Source organism: Hemiscyllium ocellatum, chromosome 35, assembly GCF_020745735.1.
Source record: "Hemiscyllium ocellatum isolate sHemOce1 chromosome 35, sHemOce1.pat.X.cur, whole genome shotgun sequence".
NCBI lineage: Eukaryota > Metazoa > Chordata > Chondrichthyes > Orectolobiformes > Hemiscylliidae > Hemiscyllium > Hemiscyllium ocellatum.
The window spans coordinates 15,968,424-15,973,794 of record NC_083435.1 but is presented as its reverse complement, the minus strand read 5'-3'; positions in this window follow the sequence as shown (position 1 = coordinate 15,973,794).

The window sequence follows — 5,371 nt, the reverse complement described above, 5'->3', positions numbered from 1 at the left end:
GCATCCGAGGAGCAGGAAAATTGACGTTTCGGGCAAAAGCCCTTTATCATCTGTATTCCTGATGAAAGGCTTTTGCCCGAAACGTCGATTTTACTGCTCCTCGGAAGCTGCCTGAACTGCTGTGCTTTTCCAGCACCACTAATCCAGAATCTGGTTTCCAGCATCTGCAGCCATTGTTTTTACCTGAAGAAGCACTGTCCAGCTCTTTAAGCATTTTGTAAATGTCAACTTCAACACCCCTCATTCTTCAAAACTCTGGAGAATACAGGCTCCGATCGCCCAGTTTCTCGCCATTGGACACCGTCCCGCCATCCCGGGAATAAGTCTGGTGACCCTTCGCTGCTGTCCCTGGACGGCAATGCTATTGTTCCTCCGATATGGAGACCAAATGTACACACAGTCCTGCAGATGCAGGCGAACTGAGCTCCAACTGAGGCAGGTCTTCCCTGCTCCTGTACTCAGATCCCCGAGCAATGAAGGCTCACTCACATTACTTTAGCCTTCCTCACACCTTGCTGCACCTGCTGATTACCTTTCAGTGATTTAGTGACAAGGAACAGAGGGCCCACTGTCCACCTGCACTCTTCAACCTCATCCTTCAGGAAATACCCTGCAAATCTGTTTCTCCACATGGGTTCACATTTCTCCACGTTATGATCCATCTAAACCATTCTTAACCATTCATGAAGCCTGACAATTCCTCCAGAAGCTGTTTTACATCTTCCTCAAGACATACCCTTCCCCCATGGAATTGTCCTCCCCACAAATGATTTTTATAGAAGTAGAGGGCCCAGCACCGATCCTTGTGGCACTCCGCTGGTCACAGGCCTCCAGTCTGAAAAACAACCCTCCACCACCACTCTCTGTCTTCTACTTTTGAGCCAGTTCTGTATCCAAGTGGCTAGTTTTAGATTAGATTACTTACAGTGTGGAAACAGGCCCTTCGGCCCAACAAGTCCACACCAAGGCACAACCCACCCATACCCCTACATTTACCCCTTACCTAACACTATGGGCAATTTAGCATGGCCAATTCACCTGACCTGCACATCTTTGGACTGTGGGAGGAAACCCACGCAGACACGGAGAGAACGTGCAAACTCCACACAGTCAGTCACCTGAGGCGGGAAATGAACCCGGGTCTCTGGCGCTGTGAGGCAGCAGTGCTAACCACTGTGCCACCGTGCCACCCACATTCTCCCTGTATTCCATGAGATCTAACCTTGCTAATCAGCCTCCTATGGGGAACCTTGTCGAACGCCTTACTGAAGTCCATATAGATCACATCTACTACTTTGCTCTCATCAATCTTCTTTGTCACTTTTTCTAAAAACTCAAGCAAGTTTGTGAGACATGATTTCCCATGCACAAAGCCATGTTGACTATCCCGAATCAGTCCGTTCATTTGGAAGAACCACCAGCAGAATTCCAAAACATAGTACTTCCAAATAAACATTTGGATGAACTTGGTGTTTACTCTGCTCTTACAAAACAAGAATAAAAGCAACTTTCAGTGTGTTAACCAAAAATGAAGACGCTATGACTCTGGGGAAAGGCAAAAACAAATTTTCACACCAAAATTGGCTCTCCCGTGACAATGTTCCTGACAACCAGTTTTAGGCAGTGGCCACAATCAAAACAAACTCAAGCAAATTTAACAAAACAAACGATAAATGAGCAGCTTTGATGAAGAGTCAACAAGACTCAAAGTCTTAGCTTGCTCTCTCTCATGGATGCTGTCTGACCTGTTGTGATCTCCAGGATTTGTTCTTTTCAACTAAATAAATGAATCCTCTCTGCTCTGACATGATTGAACACTCCATGAAAAGGAACAATGATGCATAAAATTGAGGGGAAGTACAGCTGCACATTTTAACTAAAAATAACTTGCTGCTCACACTGATCCCCATCAAGAACATCTGGAACAGCGATAATGCAGGACTACAATGAAAGTCCCCTTGGGTCAAAAGTTGTCAGCTGGTTGGCATTGAGGTTCTGCAACAACACAGATTTAGAACAGTGTTCAGGTGATGACCTGGCCCTGCTCAACACTGGTTCAGAGGGGGAAATGGGCAGGTGTTGACCCTGTTTGCCATTATAATGACTTACACTTTATCGTGGGTGAGGCCAAAGATCGTGACAAACATCGTGTTGCAACTAAATTGGAGAAGAACACTCCACAAATGCTTCCCAGTTGATTGTGTCAAAGGCCTTTGTGAGGTCCAAGAGTGTCTAAGGCAGCAGTGAAAACCATGTCCATTGTAACTTTCTGTGGTCAAAAGCTAAAATGAGACTCTGGAAGAAGTTCCTCAACCGCAGGGAGGAGCCACTTGACCTGGCAGCATGGTGGCATGTGCGGCACAGTGGTTAGCAGTGCTGCCTCACAACGCCAGAGACCCGGGTTCAATTCCCACCTCAGGCGACTGACTGTGTGGAGTTTGCACATTCTCCCACAATCAAAAAATGTGCTGGTTAGGTGAATTGACCATGCTAAATTGCCCGTAGTGTTCGGGACAGGGGTAAATGTAGGGGAATGGGTCTGGGTGGGTTGCACTTCGGCAGGTTGGTGTCGGTTTGTTGGGTTGAAAGGCCTGTTTCCACACAGTAAGTGATCTAAAAAAAAACAAATCTGTAAAGATTAGATTTGACCCCCAGCTTCCAATCACTGATCTCCTTTGTGGATGGCTGGGGCCCAAATACTAATCCTTGTGGCTCCTGTCAGTCACAGCCTGTCAGAGCGGGAATGTCCCAGTCACTCCTCCTCTCTGTGTCTGCATGTTCACTAGTCATTTATCCATACTCGTACCTGATGGTAAACTTTGTTCTGTCCACATACTTGGAAGGAAGGGGGCAAATGATGTAATTTTGAATGAGAAAGGATTAAAATGTGGAAGGTGAATTGCCTTCGGTCAGGGAGTGTGAATGTACATATGATGCTGCCAATTGGGATGGGGTGGGAGATACAGACAGAGAGAGAGGTGACAGCTGGGAACCACTGTGTATTTCACCCTGCTGCAGATTGACTTCATGGCAGGTGAAAACTGGTGTAAGACCCAGATCCATAACCAATAATGTGTGGTTGCAGTGTGGGTCAGCATCATGGCTCAGTGGTTAGCACTGTTACAGAACACTACTCAGCACCAGGAGTCCGGGTTTGACTCCAGTCTCGGGTGATTGTCTGTGTGAAGTTTGCAAATTCACCCCGTTTCTGCGTGGGTGTGCTCTGGTTTCCTCCCACAATCTGAAATTGCTGCACTTTGTTTTAAGGTCTGACCCTCACATTGTTACCAAACCGGCTGACAAGGGTGGTGCTGTTGTAATCTGGCGCACTGATCTTCACTTTGCTCAGGCACAATCCCAATTCTCAGACACTGCTTTCTACCCCCTCCTGACCCCTGACTCAACATTCACTTCTGGACAGAAGTGACCAGCTTCTACTTCCTGGACAGACCGCTTCTACTTCCTTCCCAAAGCAGACTGCCCCAGTAGGCCCGTCATATCAGCCTGTTCCTGCCCCACTGAGTTCATTCCCTACCTGCCCACCTCCATCTACAATTCTTCTGATGCCCTCCAACATGTTGACAATTTCTCGTTCCCTGGCCCTAACTGTCTCCTGTTCACCATGGATGTCCAATCCCTCTATATCTCCATTCCACACCAGGATGGTCTGAGAGCTCTCAGCTTCTTCTTTGACCAGAGGCCTCAACAATCCCATTCACCACCACCCTCCTTTTCCTGACTGAACGTGTTCTCTCACTGAACAATTTCTCCTTTAATTCATCTCACTTCTGCCAAGTCACAGGACTGGATATGGGCTTTGACATGTGTCCCAGCTATGCCTGCCTCTTTATGGGGTGTGTGGAACAATCCTTGTTCCGATCCTGTACTGGTCCCTTCTAATGCCTTTTTCTTGAAATACTTTGAAAACTGTTCATTTTGTCTCCATGTCCACCCTTCTATACTTTTCACCTCATTCATTTCCATTCCTTGAGATCTCTGTCTCCATTGTGTGAAATAAACTGTCTGCTGCCATCTGCTACAGGGCACTGACTCCCAGAGCTACCTTCACTACTGTTCTTCCCATTCCATGTCCTGCAAGGACTCCATCTGTTGTCCCAGTTCCTTCACCTACGTTGCATCTCTTTGGATGATGCCACGTTCCAAAACAGTGCTGCTGACATGACTTCCTTCTTCCATGACTGAGGTTTCCCACCAACTGTGGTTGACAGGGCCCTCAACTGTACCTGACCTATTACCTGTACTTCTGCCCTTGCCTAGTTCATCACTCACAACAGTGTGATTGGGTTCCCCTTGTCCTCACTTTTCATCCCTCCAGCCTCTACATTCAAAAGATCATTCTTCGCCATTGCAGATATTTCCAGCAGAAAGCCACCACCAAACATATCTTTCCCTCACTCCCCTGTCTGCATTTCATAGGTATCGTTCCCACCAGGACACCCTAGTCCATTCCACAACTACCAAACTACCCCATCCTTCCCAAAGCACTTTCCCATGTAACTGCACAAGGAGCACCACTTGTACCTTCACCTCCTTCCTGCTCTCCATCCATAGGTCGAAACAGTCTTTCCAGGTGAAGCAGCATTTCACCTGTACCTCCTCCAATCTAGTGTATTGTATTCACTGTACACACTGTGGCCTACTCTATATTGGAGAGACCAAACGCAGACTAGGTGACAAGCATGACCCCCAACCTTCCTGTATGTGGCGATTTTAACACAGCGTCCTGTTCACATCCCACATGTCCGTCCTCAGCATGCTGCTGTCTTCCAGTAAAACACAGCACAAACTGGAGCAACAACATCTCCTCTTCAGACTAGGCACTTCACAACCTTCTGGATTTAATATTGAGTCAATACCTTCAAATTGTGAACCAACTGCCATTTCTTCCCTTTTAGCTTTGCTTGTTACATTTTCTGTTATCATAACATCTCTCCCTTACTCCCCACCCCTTTGGGACTCTGTTCTTTCCTGCATGGCAATTAGACACACCATTATTCTGCCACTCTCACATTCTGATCAATTAATCTGAACAACCAACATCCTTTCTGCAACAGCACCCTCCAGCCAATACACCCACACCACACCCCCGCAGCCAATTATACCTTAAATGCTGCTCCCTCCACACTTCACTTCAGCTCTGAAAGTGAGTCATCTCGACTTGAAATGTTAGCTTGCTGTGTCTCCATGGGGCAGCAGAGTGACTCAGTGGTTAGCACTGTTGCTTCACAGCACTAGGGTTCAATTCCCGCCTCCGGCAATTGTCTGTGCGGAGTTGCACATTCTCTCTGTGTCTGCGTGGGTTTCCTTTGGGTGCTCCGATTTCCTCCCACAGTCCAAAGATGTGCGGTCA